The sequence below is a fragment of the Apium graveolens genome, chromosome 8 (genome assembly GCF_009905375.1).
Source record: "Apium graveolens cultivar Ventura chromosome 8, ASM990537v1, whole genome shotgun sequence".
Classification (NCBI taxonomy): Eukaryota; Viridiplantae; Streptophyta; class Magnoliopsida; order Apiales; family Apiaceae; genus Apium; species Apium graveolens.
In genome coordinates, this window is record NC_133654.1 from 98,548,441 (window position 1) to 98,568,583 (window position 20,143).

The 20,143-nt window shown below is 38.9% G+C and overlaps 1 pseudogene; it reads right to left on the minus strand.

The window, feature by feature from the left end:
* Positions 1–339: 339 nt before the first annotated feature.
* On the minus strand, positions 340–18,878 carry LOC141677288 (kinesin-like protein KIN-4A; annotated as a pseudogene).
* Positions 18,879–20,143: the final 1,265 nt, after the last annotated feature.

Consider the following 20,143-nt stretch of genomic DNA (forward strand, 5'->3'; position numbering starts at 1 on the left):
TACATGTCATGTATGTGATCATGGGTAGTAAAGCTTGACATGATGTATAAAAAGGAAAGTGTAAAATTGTTTTAAACTTGTGCATGTTCATAGATAAGTTTTTTTTAACTCATGTGTATTGAATAAAAAAATGAAGTTTTGTGAACCTAATCTTTTATTAAAACCTAATCACTTCAGCTGCCCTTGGTTTGGCTGGTTTGATGCATCAGCTGTAATGCTTTTACCCCTTAGATTGGATACTTTTAGTGCCACACAGATATTGGAAAAGCTATAGGGAGAGTTAAGGGGAAGAGGAGGAGAGGGGGGGGGGGGGGGGGGGGGGGGGGTTAAAGGCTGTACTACCTACAAAATGATGTACCATTGTGCATAAGAAACATAGCATTTTAGATTCAGTCAATATTCAATAATATAGTTCCTGCACTCGTTACTTTCGTGAGATGAACTCAACTTACAAAACACCTATCACAGGTGGTAGTGGCAACAAAGAACACAGGTGGAGATGAAGCTGTTGTTAAAGTGATGGACCGTGTTCTAGACCTTTACAGAAACAAACTACGAACAAGTAGTGCTGCTGATGAATTAGCCTCCTTATTTGCTGAATGTGCCATTGCTGAAGCAGCTCCATCAAGAATTGAGCCATCTCATTCTGGCACAGAAGGCCAGTCATTTGAACCTGATGCAAAGGGAAGTTCGATACTGTCCGAGGCAGGAAGAAAGCAAATTATGCTGGATGCATTTGCAGATAGGAGCAGCTTTGTTTGTTTACAGTGTGGAGGGCTTGTAGGCAGCGATCGCAAAGATGAACACTATGCATACTGGTGTTGTAAAATCTGATCCCATCCCCCTGCAACAAATTCTTGGTCTTGATCCTGTGATTGGCAGTGATGATAATGTAAACTTGTACATTGCTCGACTCCTCTCTAATCCATGTGGCAGTCTTGAGATGCTCACCGGACAAGGTGGACGGGTTTGAAGTCTTGTTTCCTTGTACTTGTAACCTAGCATCACCAATCATTCTGTATTAGAGTGGTTATCACATGAGATTATGGACGATAATCGACCAGATGTTGTTTGCACAGTTTTCAGTTACAATCAAAAAGATTTTTTAGAATGCTCTATGACTGTAATCAGTCCTTATGCAGGGCAGTGGTGATCGTTGTTTTTTTGTGGTAGTCTTTTTATTTGTCCGGAAGTGTTGTTTTTTGTTTGTGTAAGTTGCAGACTTGTAGTGTCAATTTGTCTCCTAATGGTTATTTGCATGCTGTAGTCACCCCTTTGCTTCTGAGTTTTAAAAAGGGTGGAAAGCAAGTATAAGTTAAGTAAAATAGTTTCACTTTCCTTACTAACCGTGTTCCCGAGTTTTTCAAAGGAACGAAAGCAAGTGCTGATAAATGAATGTAAATTTTATATACTTTATCTCCAAAACTTTCATCCCATTTTTGGCATGAAAATACTTTACCTATTTATCACTTATTTCCTTCTCTAATAAAAACTCGGGAGTAAGGCCTTGGTATTTTGGGGATATATAATTGTATTTTACTGAAAATACGTATCTGGCTAGAAAAAAAGTCAGTACAATTTTGTTCACCACAATTGAGCACAAACTATTTCATAAGGAAATGCTACATTGATATACCTTCAATGGATCCTTGTGTAGTTTAATTGTAGATTGAATGGACGATATACATTCCAAACTTGATCTTGAATAAGAAAACAATGTTTTCAGTTGATTTCCTATATACAAACATCAAAAGTGGCAACTAGCAATTCTCGGATATTCATTGTACATGTAATATATGTGTGTACACTTGTGATTGTTACTGGTTACACAAAGAAACTTTCTTTTTGCTTTTATTACAATGTGTTATAATGTGCATTTACATCATCAGTTGAATTAATCTACTGCACATTATATTTAAAATTCACAGTGTAATAAAACCTAATATATTTAATATATAGAGAGAGAATAAGGTAGCTCATTCAGTAAACATCGGGTTATTAAAATTCAACAAAACTTACATTCTATTGGTTTCCAGTTTTGGTATTTTGTCTTTCTGGTGCTTTGTTCAAGTGGTATGCTTCATATTATAAGGCAGGGTTGCTGCAGTTTATTTTAATGTATTTCATATTCGAAAAGCAAATACCTGAGTTGTCACGTGTTGAAAACTTGCGAGCTTCTAGCAAATCCTTAAGCCTCTTGGTAGCCATAGCTGCCTCTTCAGTCTTTCTTTGAAGAACCTGTAAGAAAGAATTTTCATGATCAGTAGCAGTTCTCTTCAGTATATACTACAAGCACAAGACTAACTTATTTTTATCAGTTAATATCACACACATATCAGTACATCACGATTAGATAGGAAAATTCTAATACACTTCTAGTATCTTCCAGATCTTTGGCTACTGACTCTAAACAGCCTAATTACTTAATAATCTCAAAGCTCACAGAAACACGAGTATCCTCTTTTTTAGCACTATCAGCACCTTACCCGATTCTATAATATTTGTGGGAAGTTTAAAGTAAAGCAATACCATAACCGTAAAGTAAATCGAACATCTGAAAAAATTAAAACTCCAAAAGATTCAAAAAATTATATTAGGAAAATTGCCAGGAAAAAAATTCCGTGAAAGTTAACTTTTACGTGACTATCTCAAGCCTGCAACAGATAATCCATGTAACTAAGGTAATGAGGATTGGACTCGCACAGCTTCACTGCTGGACCAGGCAATGAGTATTGGAGTTCTTAGGTTTTCCGCCTTCCTCTGCTCAATGTTATTGATTTAACATCTAAAGAACACAAAAACATGCAAAGAATAAAGTCCTCACCATTTTCTGACGCTGATTTAATGCCTGCAATTTATGTCTTTCGTACTCATTCCTTCTCCCTTCCTTCTTTAACTGCGTGTAGAATTAAATTTTTAGGCAAAAACCAATAGACTCGGTGCGAAAACTTTTCATTACGTTGGTCTCTAAGCTGACATCTATAGTTCTTTCTTGACAAAATGTCAAGTATTAAAACAAGATTTCCATAAAAAGAGAAATAAGCCAAAGATGCATGTTTAATAAATAAAGTAATAAATGCTAAATAAACTGGTTCATTTTACCAAACATATATGACATTTACAGTCCCTGGCATGCCCAATGTATATACAGCAGAGCACAACCATAAACATTGTCCGACATATTCTTTGGAGTTTGGCCAATATACTTGCAAACATTATTTAACATAGCCGTCAAAAAATTGTTTTACTGCATAGTGTAACTAGGCGTTACATACCAAAATTCTGAAGGAATATTACAATAACCCTTTAGGTTGACTATTCACAAACCTAGTTTGATAGTGTTTCTCAATGACATAACAATATACAGCTAACAACTGTTTCAATAAACTAGTAGTGATAGATTTGATAATATAAACATAGATGAGGTAGATGATGAAAACATGTAGATGTAAGAGCTTAAACCATGTAAATGGAAAATACCTGTAGCAATTCTTTCTCTCCAGATGCCTTCCATTGTCGAAATTGTTCAGCTTCTTGTTTAATTTTATGCTGCAACTGAACCTAGAATGTTTGCAAGAAGTTATCAGCAAAAAGACTAAAAGAATGAATTATATGAAGAAAGTCAATCTGGGGTTCAATGTCCAACCTTTTGTGCTTTAATAAAATGAATTTCATCTTGTAATCTTTTTGCTGCTTTATCACTCTTCTGTTTTTGTTTTAAAAGTTGAACTTAACTCTCTTGCTTTTTCTTCAAATCCTGAATCTGAGATGCAAGACAGGTAAAAATCAGTGAGCTTCAATGCCTCGACTAGTAAGAGAATGGCATCATATGAGGCCATCTACTCACTTGTGCTTCAAGTCCTTTCAATTTCTGAGAATGAACTTCTTGCAATTTCTGCCCATCAGAGTTACAAGAAAGATTTTCAACTTCAGCCAATAATCGATTCCTTTCATGCTGCACAGTTCTTTTCTCATCCTCAAGTTCCACAATCTTCTTTCCAAAGTGTTGCTTTAGTGTCATTGTGTCAAAACCGCCAAAAAGTTTCATCTCAGACTGCAGGAAAGTAAAACATCGTATTATTTACTTCCATTTTATTTATCAAGTTGTCAGGAGTACATATATATTTCAACTACAAGATATTAATAGCAACAGAGAAAATGCAGTTTACTTTTTAAATCTAACATAATTAAAGATTCAATATTCTTGTTCCTAATGATTCTAAATTCCTGAAAGATAACAAAAATGGTTGTACCTCTTTTTGTTCCAATCGCTTGTTCAATTCATGTAATTCTTTGTCCATAGAATCTTGTAAAAGAGTATGCTCCCATTCCTTTGCTGCTTCCTCATCAACGCACTAGAGTCACCTGCATATGTTTGCAATGAAACATTCAAGGATATGGACACATTATAATGAAAACTACATTATGTTTCACGAGCACAAAAAAATAGAGCTGTTCCTTAAGGCTCTATCAGTTCCTGGGTAAAAAATAGAGTTTTTTGTCAAATCAAAATATTACCGCTTTCACTCATTTGACAATCTGGCGAGTCAATACTCTGTAAACCCCTTTTTAAGCCCTTCGGTTTTAGTAGAAACTATTTTGCCAACCTGTAAGATCCAAAATGGAGACATGGAACCACTAAGCTTAGTATGGAGATATGCAATTACTCAGCCTAATATTTTTATCTTTTGAACATAATTGACAACAAATGCTAGTCTATGAATACAGCTGTCCAACTACTTTCTTCCTCCGACTTATTTAGACTCTCGCATTCTAAACACTCTTTCTTCTATCGTTTGTATACCATTTCTCTATTTGCTTGCAATGCCTGTTCTTCGCCTTCAGTTAGAAGTAGAAGTAGAGCGCACCATTTGCCCCACACTTCATAAGAAGTAGAAGTGAGAAAGAAAAACTTGTTTACCTTAGCATCATTTCCACATTGCTCCAAACCAGAGGATCTGCTGCGGTATCCATGAAGTTCGCTATAAAGATTTTCATTCTTAGCTTCAAGGCAAGCAATCCTATCTTTCAGAACCTACAAAATTTAAACACAATCTTTAGCAGTAAATCGAAAGATTTAATCAATTTCAATTGGTGTTCCTACAGTATTATCAAATCACTGGTGAACTATCCAGTTTCTGATTTAAATTTTTACTAAAATGAGCATATAACCACATATATGTGTCTTGAAATGAGACTGTTTTACAGGGGCTTATTTGAAGATATCCCGAACAAAGGAGTCCGATAAGATGAATACTAGGCACTGCTTGTATTCTGTAATTCAGTATGTCAAGTGAGAGATCAGAATGCCGGTACCTGTAACTCATTAGATGATGCTCCTCCCCCACGAGCACAAAGTTCTGCCTGCAAGCACTCTAGTTGTTGGCGCATCTTCAACATCTCATTAGAGATTGGATCTCTGTTAACCTGATTGGAAAATTGAACATACCAGTTGCTTACATTTAGCCATTAAGAAGCAAATAGCCTTTTTCCCAAAAGTGGTTGAAAATACTAAAAACCCTATAAATTACAAAACTTACAACAGGCTTGTTTTGGATATTGCGAGCACGATTTGCATACTTAAGAGTGTTTAGAGTTTCTTCGGGATTGATATCAGCCGGGCTAACACAGGCTGAAAGGGAAGTAATATCACGGATCAGATTGAAGCATTAATAAGGTTGAACAACTTCTAGCTGGAAAATGGTATAAATCATGGTAATAATGCCTAATGGCTAAACAAAATAGAATCATGCAAACATAATGATTATCAGAAAGGAGAAAAGATAACAGGAGAGTTAACTAGGAAAAACGTGGAACTAGACTCTAAAACCATTGACTAGTCTATTTTGAGGAAGATAAAAATCATATATTGATAACTCCTGGTGGCGGGGCTGCTCCTTCGACGGCGTCCTGGATCCTTCGCCGCTGTAGAGGTGTAGCTGTGGTTGGGTTCCTACAAAACAACACCGGAAGGGGGGTTGGAGTCCCGCGGCGCCTCCGGCGTGAGAGTAAGAACTAGCTTTTGGGAAGATGAAGATGAATATGAATGCGGGGTGGCTGTGTGTGTATATGAGTGTGAAAGAATGATTAACCCCAAAACCTCACCTTCTTGGGCTATTTATAGCTCAAGGGTAGGGTTTTGGGGTTGGTACCTTTGAATCGTAGCCATTGGTTCTGGGAGCGGAGGGCACCTGGCGGGAGTGGATGCTTTACACGCGTCAGCGCGGGACTGGTCGAGGAATGTTTTGAGGATCCTCTGACACGTGGCCTGATTATTCCCATGATTGATGTGTGACAGTTGTCCCCGTCACGTGCTTGGGCCAACGTCTCACGTGTTGGGATTTATCAGGGTTTCGCTTACGGGACTAAGCTGGTCAGGAGTGGTAGTGTGTGGGAGTATCCCTTCCAGGAGCTGCGTAGAGTTATGAGCCTAGGAGTAGGCATTCCCGGAGCTGCACGGAGTTAGGAGCTTAGGAGTAGGCCTCCCATGAGCTGTATGGAGCTGAAGGCCTAGGAGTAGTTCTCCCAGGAGCTGTATGGAGCTGAAGGCCTAGGAGTAGTTCTCCCAGGAGCTGTATGGAGCTGAAGGCCTAGGAGTAGTTCTCCCAGGAGCTGTGTGGAGTTAGGAGCCTAGGAGTAGGCCTCCCAGGAGCTGTATGGAGCTGAAGGCCTGGGGGTGGTTCTCCCAGGAGCCATATGGACTATCATGTGCCCCCCACTCCCTTATGCAGATTTTCTGGATGGGGGAGTGAATTTGGGTATATTTGTAGAACATGAGTTTTTGGTTGTTTTGAGCTTTTCTTGCCCCCAGTCCGGAGTTCGCTGAGTTCAGCGAACCAAGACTAAGGTTGTTGTCTTTAGCAGGAGTTGAGCTTTTCTTGCCCCCAGTCCGGAGTTCGTTGAGTTCAGCGAATCAGGACTAAGGTTTTTGTCTTTAGCAGGAGTTGAGCTTTTCTTGCCCCCAGTCCGGAGTTCGTTGAGTTCAGCGAATCAGGACTAAGGTTGTTGTCTTTAGCAGGAGTTGAGCTTTTCTTGGCCCCAAGTCCGGAGTTCGTTGAGTTCAGCGAATCAGGACTAAGGTTGTTGTCTTTAGCAGGAGTTGAGCTTTTCTTGCCCCCAGTCCGGAGTTCGTTGAGTTCAGCGAATCAGGACTAAGGTGGTTGTCTTTAGCAGGGGTTGAGCTTTTCTTGCCCCCCAGTCCGGATTTCGTTGAGTTCAGCGAATCAGGACTAAGGTGGTTGTCTTTAGCAGGAGTTGAGCTTTTCTTGCCCCCAGTCCGGAGTTCGTTGAGTTCAGCAAATCAGGACTAAGGTTGTTGTCTTTAGCAGGAGTTGAGCTTTTCTTGGCCCCAAGTCCGGAGTTCGTTGAGTTCAGCGAATCAGGACTAAGGTGGTTGTCTTTAGCAGGAGTTGAGCTTTTCTTGCCCCCAGTCTGGAGTTCGTTGAGTTCAGCGAATCAGGACTAAGGTTGTTGTCTTTAGCAGGAGTTGAGCTTTTCTTGGCCCCAAGTCCGGAGTTCGTTGAGTTCAGCGAATCAGGACTAAGGTTGTTGTCTTTAGCAGGAGTTGAGCTTTTCTTGCCCCCAGTCCGGAGTTCGTTGAGTTCAGCGAATCAGGACTAAGGTGGTTGTCTTTAGCGGGAGTTGAGCTTTTCTTGCCCCCCAGTCCGGATTTCGTTGAGTTCAGCGAATCAGGACTAAGGTGGTTGTCTTTAGCAGGAGTTGAGCTTTTCTTGCCCCCCAGTCCGGATTTCGTTGATTTATGTAGTCCGGACTTGGAAGTTGAAACGGTTTTGGGGAATTTCCCCCCAATTATTTGAATTGTTACAGTTGTCTTTTTCAAAAGACGTGCTGTAATAATGACTCTTCAATAATGACTGCTCGTGATGGGCGGCTGGGATCGTGCCACGTGGCATGGTTTTTTAGTTTTTTACCCCCTATAAAAGGAGGCGCTGCCTTCTTTGTTTTCTTTTTATTGCTTCTTCAATTCTTCTTCTTTGTTTTTATTTCTTTCTCTCGAGGTCTTTCTTTGCCGTTCTTGCCGTCGTTACCTGTCGCTGTAGCTTGGCCTGTGGTTGATTATTGGTCGTCCCCAGTCGCTCCGTTATATCAGTCTCGTAAGTTTTGCTATATTTCCCTGTTTGTGTCTTTACTTTGATTCTTCCGTTGTCCTCATTGTTTGGTTGTATTGTTTATGTGTTCTTGCGTTTCGTTGTTGTTGTTTTGCTGTATGTATGTGTATATATATATGTGTTTGTGGGCATGTTTTGGTTTTTGATTCTGTATTGATATTGTTTATGGAATTAGGATTTTATGTTAGGGTCCGGACTTGGATACTTAGTCCGGACTAATAGGCTAGGTTTTGGAATTTGCAATTGGTTTGCGTTTATGTGTTTGTGTGTTGTTTGAGTTCGGAGTAATGGCTTCGGGGTTTTTGCAGTCTGGAGCGTTTGTTTAGGGGTGTTTTCTTTGTTGGGTCTCCGGACTGTCGATTTTAACTTGTGATAAAAATGAATAATGGGGTAGTCCGGACCATGTAGCTTCAAAGATAAATAAACTGTAGGATTTTTAGACTAACCTTGGTCACTTGTTTTAGGTTTATGGTCCGGACTAAAGCTCTTGCCAAGGCTTTCGTAACTTGCTATCCGGGGCCGTCTAGTTCAGGTTCTGAGTCTTCTGCTGATTCTGAGCGGGTTGAAATGGGTAAGAAAGCTTCTACTTCGGACTCCGAGGCCATAACGAAGCTTACAGTTGCTAAGATATCTTCGAGAAAGGTACCGTGTAGTCCGGAGGGGCTCTGGGTGGAGAATCTTGGTTATTTTGTTACTAAGAGTGAGGAGATAGAAAACAGTTTTTATTTTAGGAGCGTTAGGTCCGGATATGCTAGGCAGGAGAATGCTGGGCCGGGGCCCTATGATAGGGAAGCTTTTGATAGGAAGTTTGCGAACAGCATAGTGGCCAAGGAGCACTATGAGTTAAAGGATGAGTATGCTGGGCTAGATAATGAAGCCCAGGATTCGGCGGTCCGGGCTGCTTTTCAGTTGGATCCCCGGATTGAGTGGAGGTGGCCGACTCCGGACGAGAGGGCTCATCATAGGCCGGCTGATGGCTTCGTTCCCGTGTGGTTGGAGCATCTCCGGTCTGGATGGAACCCACACTGGCATTTGTTTCTAAAACATTTGTGCAAATATGTGTACAAGATCTCTCCAATGCAGATAACGCCTAATGGAATTAAGTGGATGACTTGGTTCATTGCCACCTGCAATCAATTTAAAGTTCAGCCCACGTTCAAGCTGTGGCATCACATCTTTCATTTAGTCCGGTCTAGCCAGTTCCCGTTATACGAGCTTCGGTTCCGGGCTCCGGAGTGTGGATATGGTGGCTCATATAGGCCCGTTATTCAGCAATCTTCGCTGAAGTTTTGGAATGGGGAGTTGATCCTGCTCCGGGGTTTGGACTTGTACTATCTACCCCATATAGCTTCGGAAGGAGTCCGGACTCGCTTCCGCAGGGATGTGCTCCGGGGTGACGCTCTCCGGTTAATTTTTGCATTTTGTGAATCTCTGGGTTTCCAGATGACCCGAGACACCTTTATGAATCATAGAACTTTGCATAGGCTGGGCTGTGAGTAGTTTTCTTTCTTGTCCGGACCTTTTAAATGTTTTTTTTTTTTTTTGCTCCCCTTCGTTTTTGCTTCTTGTTTTTGACTTGTGTTTTTTGTTTGTTTCCTGCAGGTTTGCCACATTATAATCCGGACATGTCGTCCTCCGCTTACAGTGATGCTTTGAAAGGTTTGGGTAAGGCTTTCAAGTTGCCAAAGAAAAATGCTGCTGGTGGCTCCGGATCTCACGCCTCGGCCGAGGAGGGATCACAGAGCAATGCCGTCCCCAATCCGGAGCCTGAAGTTCATTTAAACCAATCCACTCCGGAGCACAATGTTGAGTTGGATATGGGTAATGAGTTTGACAATCTTGAGGATCTAGGTCCTATTGGGGAAGTTCCGGGTGCTGACTCTGGGCGTAGGAGGAAGAGGCTCCGGACTGTTGGGTCGAAACCTCCTAGGGCTGAAAACTATGAAGCTGGCTCTGGGTCCGGGGCTGGCAAAGGGAAAGCAGCTGATGTGGATTGTCCGGATGAAGGTGGTTCGGGGCTGGAGGAAAAGGTGGCGCGGTTCATGGCTGGGATTCCGACTCAACCTCAGTGGAGCAAGATGAATGAGTCCGGATTCGATGCTACAATGAAGGAGTGTTCCCGGCTCTGGGGTCAGGTATTTTCTTTCTGTTCTTGTTTCTTGCCTTGATTTGCCTTAGAATATTTTTCTGAGTTTATATGTCTTTTGTAGCTTGGTGGATATATGGCCGGGTCCGCCTCTCTTGCTTATAATGAGATTAAAGGTTTCCGGAGCTCTGTTGCTGATAAGGATGCTGAGATTAGTCGGCTCCGGGACCAAATCATTGAGAAGGATAATTCTTTGTCCGGGTTGAACAAGAATCTGAATGAAGTGACTATCCGGGCTGATAACGCGGAGAGGGAGGTTTCTGATTTAAAATCCGAATTGGTAGAGCTCCGGAGGCGAATGTCTGCTGTTCGTCCGGAGGCTGAGGTTATTGATGAGTTTAAAAGATCTGAGGAGTACGATAGGGCCCTTGCCAATGCTGGTGCTCCGGAGATAGCTCGCTGCTGGCTGGTTGCTGAGCGACACATCAAGACTAATCCGGAGGCCGATTGGGATAGCTTCGTCTCCGAGTTTATCAAGGCTAAGGAAGAAATTGAGCTCGGATTGGGGGAACCGGAGCCATTTGACGGCCCCTGTCCCAGTTTCATTCCTCCCCGTGCTCCGGACGCTTGACTTGCTATTTGTTAATGACTTTTTGATATGTTCGATCTATGTAATATTCGTACTTTGCTCCGGACTTTATTGAGTCCGGTGAATTTGTTATGAATGCTTTCCTTGATGCTATTTTACTTTGTTTCTGTAGTTTGTTTTTGCCTTAGAATATTTTTCCAAGTATAATTTTGCTCTAGTCCTGACTAATCTTCTTGTCCGGACTAGTGGAGGACTTCGATTTAGAAGATTAATTCTAAGTAAAAGTGGTTGCTCTAGTCCTGACTAATAGTCTTCTTGGAGGCGGGTCTGCTCCTGTCTGTATAGTCTGATTGCTTCTGCTAGTTCATCGCTTGTGAGGTTAGCCATGTGCTCTTCGGCTACCGGGACATTTGTGTACTTGTACTGATTGAGCTCTATGAGGGTTCTGGCATCCCTTGTGTTTACAATTCTCTCCACTACGGGAGTGTGTAGTGGTTGCTCCTGGAATGTTCCTCTCTCGGCTCCTGGGTCGAGAGCCTGGGAGTGGTCCGGCTCCTGGACCTGAGCACTAGCAGATGGCCTCCCAGAGGTATTCTTTCCTGGTCTTGCCATTTCTCAACAGCACCAACAACAAATGATAACAATATGGCACAGAGAATATCGGTCTAAGGTTGCTTTATGAAATTTGCAGAAACTACCCAAAATAACGACAAATACTAGCAAATAGCTTCCTGGGAGCAGTTCAAACGATTTTATGGGACTATTCAACGATGAAGTACAACGCAAAGTTATATTCAAACTAGAACAATAACGATTAAAACTAACGATAGCTCACACAAACGTGGCTTAACCAACAAAACGAGCTCACACAAACGTGGCCTAAAGTAACGAGCGCATACAAACGTGGCCGATATGAGCAACATTCATGTTTACGTAAAGGGTTGGTTGCTTGAGTTCTTACAAGTTTGAATAAATGGACTCTTTGAAGAGTTTGCTGATGAAGGTGAATCCAGGGGCACCGAGACCCAAGGATGGAGAGCCCCTCCTTCTAGCGCCAAATGATAACTCCTGGTGGCGGGACTGCTCCTTCGACGGCGTCCTGGATCCTTCGCCGCTGTAGAGGTGTAGCTGTGGTTGGGTTCCTACAAAACAACACCGGAAAGGGGGTTGGAGTCCCGCGGCGCCTCCGGCGTGAGAGTAAGAACTAGCTTTTGGGAAGATGAAGATGAATATGAATGCGGGGTGGCTGTGTGTGTATATGAGTGTGAAAGAATGATTAACCCCAAAACCTCACCTTCTTGGGCTATTTATAGCTCAAGGGTAGGGTTTTGGGGTTGGTACCTTTGAATCGTAGCCATTGGTTCTGGGAGCGGAGGGCACCTGGCGGGAGTGGATGCTTTACACGCGTCAGCGCGGGACTGGTCGAGGAATGTTTTGAGGATCCTCTGACACGTGGCCTGATTATTCCCATGATTGATGTGTGACAGTTGTCCCCGTCACGTGCTTTGGCCAACGTCTCACGTGTTGGGATTTATCAGGGTTTCGCTTACGGGACTAAGCTGGTCAGGAGTGGTAGTGTGCGGGAGTATCCCTTCCAGGAGCTGCGTAGAGTTATGAGCCTAGGAGTAGGCATTCCCGGAGCTGCACGGAGTTAGGAGCTTAGGAGTAGGCCTCCCAGGAGCTGTATGGAGCTGAAGGCCTAGGAGTAGTTCTCCCAGGAGCTGTATGGAGCTGAAGGCCTAGGAGTAGTTCTCCCAGGAGCTGTGTGGAGTTAGGAGCCTAGGAGTAGGCCTCCCAGGAGCTGTATGGAGCTGAAGGCCTGGGGGTGGTTCTCCCAGGAGCCATATGGACTATCATATATGTTATGCTTGTCAACATGGAACCACATAAGCATATTTATAAACACTGCATGAAAGTAAACTTTAAACAAAATACATGCATAAGCAATACAAATGCTTTTTTGATAATGTAAGCAATAAAAAATATTTTTAAAAAAAATAAAATAAATGGATAAATATACTCAAACAAGACTTGCCTATCATAACAGTCCTGCTGTTACCGCCGAGCGAGTCCTGCCAGTACATGAAAACTTAAATTGAGTATGAGTTAATATTCAAATGCAAGAGGTAGAAACAAAAACAGAAAATGGGGAACCACTTAAGTTACAAATGCAAAAAGGCTTTCAGCTTATAAGATTTGATAATTGTGTCCCTAGGTGCACTATTTATGGATGAAAAACGTATCCAGGGAATTACATATAGTACAGTGAATTATGGCAATTGAAGAAGACCTGCAAAAGCCGGGTAAGTTTACTGTCACGGTATGGAACATGAAGCCCTTCTTTTCGTTTTTTTTCATCACCGAGTGCATTGATTACGTTGCCAAGTGCAAGAAGACCCTTGTTTATGTGAACTCCTAGTGAAAATCCAAAGATGTTGTCTCAGTTTGATTTGGGTAAATTTAATTAGATATCACAATCACAAACAGTTATACCAACCTTCCTTAAAACGCATGCCATCAGAGCCTGTTCGTTTAGCTCGCTCTGATCCAGCAAGATCCACTAAATGCAATTTTGCACATAAATATTCGTCACCTATACATCCAGTAGGACTGGTATCACCGCCAGGAGAACTAGAGTTGATCTTATGCATTTGTTCCAGTGTGATGGTGAAGATAGCATGAGATCGACTGTAAAATAATTGGAAAATAAAGACTAAGTTGTCACTTAATTTGACAAATAAAACTGAGCATGTTAACTCATGACTGGGGAACGGAATATGTTGAGTGTCTGCACGACATACATAGTTTTATAAGTAACTACTCGACAAAAAAAATCAGCAAAAATAGTTGAACCAAAATGCTTTCCGTGTGTTTGTTAATTAACCAACTCATTTAAAACTCCCAACACTCGACAACACTGCCCCTCAATCGTGTTAAATTTAACAAATGGGTATGGAAGGACTCGAACCTGAGACCCCTCCCAAAACGAGCTCTCATACAATGTTAAGTAAACAACTCATCGAAAACCTTAGAGTGTTAGAGGAAGCATAATAGAAATATATAGTACACTCTGAAAGAAACATACATGAATGAGCTGGAAAAAGAATTAAGCATGTTACTGACTAAATACTGACATGGAATTGATTTCCTCGCATGAAGATCTTACTATAAATGTCCTCTTAAACTTCTATCTCTATAAATAAGTAAATGCATAAATAATCCTACATTCTATAGCCTAATGACTCAATTAGGAAGTTCATCATAAAGTTCAAACATAGATGGAAATTATCATGATTAATGATATTTATTTAAAGTATCTATATAAAGAAGACAATTAGAGGCAATCTTCCGCATTGCAGCAACCATAACATAGGACTATGCAATAGCTACTGCATGTTATCTCATGGTCAGGCTTGGCATATAAGTGGAAATTATACTCAGCATATCATCACAAAGTTATAGAATAGAAGAAACAGAAGATACAACTACAACACTTATCTGGACTGATTATTCATGTTGGTACTCCCCGTTGCCCTGCTCAATGATCCTTGCTCCAGGCAATCAGCCATTTCTTTTAATGTCTTAACACTACGCTCAGTTGATCCTGCTAATGTAATAACACCATTTGATGTTTCGCGTATCTGTATTGGTTGTTTCCCAGGGGATGTTACTTTCCCCGAGTGGCCATTTGTCATCTCTGATTTGTTAGAACAGTCAGGATCCAGCAAATCTTGTACTTCTTCTTTAAGAATCTACAAATAAATAATCTGGCTATGTGGCTCGGACTCTTCATTTTACCTTCGAGTACCCGTGTCGGACACTCGACACTTGGACATGGACACTTGGACTCGGACACTTATTTTAGGCCAAAAACATCTATATTTTTCAAAATGTTGCCGAATCCGATACTTGGACACGTGTCCATGTCGGACACTTCTAGCCGAGTCCGAGTAACATAGTAATCTGGTGGTTATTTCTAAAAAATTGGAACAAAGTATATGTCAAGGAACCATTTACTCTAAAAGCTCAAGGTGTTAGAGAATGACCATTTTCAGGATCTTATATTCTAACATCCCCCCTCACTCGAGAGCCCATTTATGGGTCGAAGAGTGGATCACGGGCGCCCATTTTTGGGGCATAAATTTGTCTTTCGTATCCCTCATAAATTGTGAGTAATTTTAGGGGTGGCAGCAATCGAACCTGACTCATCTGCCAGCCTGAGCTCAGATACCATGTCAGATGATATAAATCTCCTTGCCCTGGAGTTGTATATTCACATTCAATATATAGCAGTACATGTCAAGTCTATATGGAAACATGATCTTGACAGAATAATTGAGAATATGTTTACAATATAATCTATAATATTTCTAATTCTAACAGTATAAATCATATATTCCGTAGAGCATCACAAACTAGTTAAAAACGTTCCAGCTGAAGTAGTGTCCTGATATTCGAGGATTTTTAAGCAGAAAAAAGAGAACAGTATCTGATACAGGGCTTTGCTCAATTAGACAAATTAATTATAATTTAAATGCAAACAAAGTTCAAAAGATACTGTCCTTGTCTAAAAAAAAACTTCAAAAGATACGGTAACCTCATGCATTTCAGAACAAATAGTCATTATAAATAACTTCAAAATGAAAATTCAGTAGCTTCATGATCAATATGTTAAAAACAATAATGCTAACAAGCAAAGGTTTACTTTCTCTCCCTTACCATGCTTTAAAATGAATGGAAAAATGATAGAATATACTGAAATATAATTGTAAGCAACTGTAAAAGGAAAGAAAGTCATCAGACCTCGATAAAGGAAACTTGCAGCTGGAACTCAGTTTGATGTTTTAGTGTTTCAATCTTGCTAAATGAAGTATTCATAACTTGAGGAACTAGCCCAATTTGATTACCATCTTTGGAGCCAGTACCCATTGTGTATGTTTTGCCCGAGCCAGTCTGCAGTACATTAAAATCTTCAACTATTAGAAATCACCAGAGTGACAATACACTATACAGATTTGTTAAAGATGGCAGTTATTGTGGTTGAGAAACTTTACCTGGCCATAGGCAAGAACAGTGGCATTATATCCTTGAAACAGCCCATCAACAAGAGGAGCTACACAATCCTCGAACATACCGGATGAGGGAGAACCAGAACTTTTATATACATGGTCGAAAGCAAAGGAATGTGGACCAAGTTGAACCTGAACATCATTGAGACATCATTAACTGAACTCCTTTTCTTTCAAATTACCAACAAGAAATTGCCTGAACAATATCATACATAATAGCAACAAGAGCTAAATTTCAATAGTTTGTACAGAATCAACATAAACAATTGCATTTTTCCTGGGATCATACCACTCAACTCCACAGAAACGCACATGCACACACACAGAGAGAACCACAATGTAGAACCATGTCAGTAGAAAGCTTGTTAAATGGAAAATACAGTAAAAAAGGAATCTCTAATGAATTAATGTTCTTGTAGCATTTGGAGTTTATAGAGAGTAAAAATAATGACGCATTTAATAAATTTTAACAGAATAAGTTGTGGCATTGTCTTGTGACTGTTCTGTTCCTGTTTTCAGGGGTAGATGCAAATCAGGCCATTCCAAACATCATCTATTAACTTTTTTTATGAGTTCGAGACGTTTAGCGGTAAGCATAGGCAAATAAATTGTGTACCGTCATTCTTGGACGGTCTAGACAATTAGTTCCTTCTGGTTGGTCACATACAATAAACCGTATAGACTCAACATTGAAATCAAATCTGATATCTAACATTTGTGTTATTAATATCATTCTATCACAATTTGATCCTGAGATTGCACTGTATTAAAGAAGACTACAAACACTTCTGATAACATAGACAGCCTATATTTCTCAAGTCATTTTCCCTTGTTAACATCAATATGATGAATTAAATTGAGAGAAATATTTTTTGTAGGTAGCTTATTTGAGAATCGCCATAATTGTCATAAATTAAAATGAACCAAAGGGCTCCTACTCTTGCGGTATTAAATTAATCCCCTTTACGAGAGGTTGAGACTTCAACAATTGTTAAAGGAAAAATTGGGTATGTGAATTGTTTAAGTAGCAAAAAAGGTAGTACATCTAAAAATGAAGGGATTGCTGGATCAGTAAACAAAAAAGTATAACCAAGAAAATTTTCCCCAAATGAAAATTGGAAGGAAAAAACAAGGAATGCCACATCAGTAGTCATAACTCCCATAAAGCATTTCACATGTTTATTAGATATTTTTCAGGCAACATAAAGAGAGCAGGCCATTCATGACTTTCAAGCCAGTAAGTTTGTGTGTAATGTTACACCTTCTAGATATCTGCTACTAAAAAGATATAGATTGGAACCACTGGAAGAGTCATTTTTTTGACATTTTAAAATTTGAAGTCATTAAAAGTTCTGATTTTTTTATGACTTTCCTTCACGTTTCGTGTGCAGTTCACAAGTATTGATACATTTGATATATTACCATATGTGGATTAGGAAACTTGGATGAAACTTGAAAGGGTCAAAATTGGACAACTAACTGAGAAGTATAATCAAAACCAGTATCAGAAGAAACCTATTAATACTGAAGGTTAAGTTGGAAGGGAGAACCAGTATTTGCTAATTTCATTTTTCAAATTAATGAGCTTCGTCTGGAGTTTAAACGAACATGTTTGACCATAGAGGCATAGAAGAACTGCAGAAGCTAGTGCATTTCCTGCTAATGTCTAGGGGTAAGACAGAATACACTTATCTCTGTACTCAAGACATCAATTAGCTTGTAAGAGCAAGTTCAATGCAAGATGCAAAATAGCTATAGTTATTGCTATAATTTGGCATCAAAAAGTGTCTTTTGATGCTAAAATAAAACTTCAACTCCAATGCTAGATGCATTTTGAAACCAAATATTTCCATATTTACCTAAATTTTGTCACTTTCCCCTAAGTTTCATTTAAAGTACAATAACATGCATTTCATTTATAGTAGTTTGATGATGTGGCATGGATGCATATATGAATCCTTGGTTTCAAATATAGAACCAAGGATGCAATATGCATATTTGTATTCAAGAATGGCACCCCTTTGGAGTTGAATTTTTTTGCATTTGGTGCTATAATATAGCAATAGCACCATAGATAGCATTGCATTGGACTTGCTCTAAGAGCACTATTTAGCAATCTTCTGCAGGCCAGAGATGGAATTTTGGATTTATATATAATAATTCTATAATACGATAGCTACAAAAGTACAAAACTCATGAAATTTCCACCTAGAAAATAATGTTGATCCTACTTTGAAGTATGTCAACAGCATTGATCTCTTATTAAATGGATCCTAAATTATTAAAGTTTAATTGTTCTTATTATTGTTAAGAGAATCAATCTCCTATCACCCCTTCAACAGATTACAATCTGTAATATGTAAAGTTTAAGGTCAATAAAAACATTTTTCTTCTTATCATTTCATACAAGTAGTTCACATCAACATGGAAGACAAAGAACCTCTGATTGACCATTATAAATTAGAACAAAAATCTAAGACACCAAATTAAAGTACTTGTACATACATAAAGTATTGAAAGAGGTGACAATTCTGAACTGATGACTACTATACAAGTCTAAAATTCAGCAGAAAATTTAGGCAATTTTGCTACACTGCAACAGGCCTATTTAGGGAAACAATCATTGGGTTCGACTAAAGACATGCATGAACTCACAGGTTCTATCAAAAAATTGTACAAAAACATGATAACTTAAAGATCTAGATCTCCAACAAAATGTGATCTAAAAAGCAGGGCCTTTAACTCAACAAAATTCAAGAACAAAACAACCTCTAAATCTTTAAAATGTAAGTAAATTATACCTGGGGTTTACCAGGGACCACAGAGACACAATCTTTACAACCTTGAAGACGTTCATCTCCAATGAGTGGTCTAATATGAACAGCAACTTTAACACAACAATCTTCAGCTGCTTCCATGTGAAGCAGAAGAAGAAATAAAGTAGTTATACAGGAGAGATGAGAGAGATTTAGGAGAGATTGAGAGAGAGAGAGGTAGAAAACAAGAAAACAGTTTGTTATAATTTTTCAAGAATTAATTTATGTTAATTTTTTATTTTATCGTAGAGAAACCGCATCCGCTATCTTTCGGTTTCGGTTGTCTACCGGAGATATGTGCAAATTACGTTAATCAAGATAACTCGTACTTAAATCACCCGTTCTGGTTTATGAGGCATATCATTTAATTTTTTTACTCCCTCTCTTCCATGAATGTTGGCTATAAGTCAAAAAAAATATTAATAATTATTTTTTATCATATAAAATTATTAAATTTAATCTCTATCATTAACATATTTAAATAGTGAAACATATAAAAATAGAATTATGGGCAATGTAAATGGGACTGAAAGTAGCTCATATACTATTAAAGATTTATTGTTTTTATTGTGTTCGACATCGTCTTTTAAAATTAACCCAATTATTTGTCAATGACCTTAAACAATACATGATTCTCCGGGCCTCAAATATATTATATACACATATATAAATCCATATTTATAATAATTTTCATTAAAAATATTCAATTAAATTACTTTTATCAATTCTTCTCGTGGTACACAAAAGCTGTTTTAGTTAATTTTTAGGCACGTTCATTATAATAAAGAAAATCCTTTAGCACAATAAACATTAATATTTTATAATATTAAAAATTTGTTTAATAAAACAGAAACAAAAAAATCTAATACGATCAATTACATAATACATATAAAAACAAGAGTAACAAAGGTAATTCATAGTTTCTCTTCATTTTTTCTTTTATATTTATATTGTAAATTTAAAACCTATATACTATACTTATATATTTGTTATTATATGTTTTAGCATAGTGACAACTAAAAAGAATATATAATTTTATTTTATTTTTGTTCAAAATGATTAGGGTCTCCGAAATTTGAAAATGATCTGATTTTATCTAGGTTAGAGAAGATTAGTTTGACATAGTTATTCGTTTATTAGATCAAGAATTATTTAAAAATACAACAATTTAACATAAATTTTGTTCATTTTAATTAAATTAAATTTAACATAAATTTTGTCAACCATGTTTCTACTTGGCTTGGATGCTCCAAAATTCTTCTTAAATTTGAGCTTTGTGAACCTTCTGGATAGAAAAGCAAGATGCTCATCTATTTCATCCATATCATCTTTACACACTTGATCTTCTAGCTCAGCTACTAGACTTTTCCCTTTGCCTTCACAAACTCTAGGGTTTGGTGCAGAATCAACAGTTTCATCCTTCATCTCCTTCTCTTGACTGACCACTAAGGCTA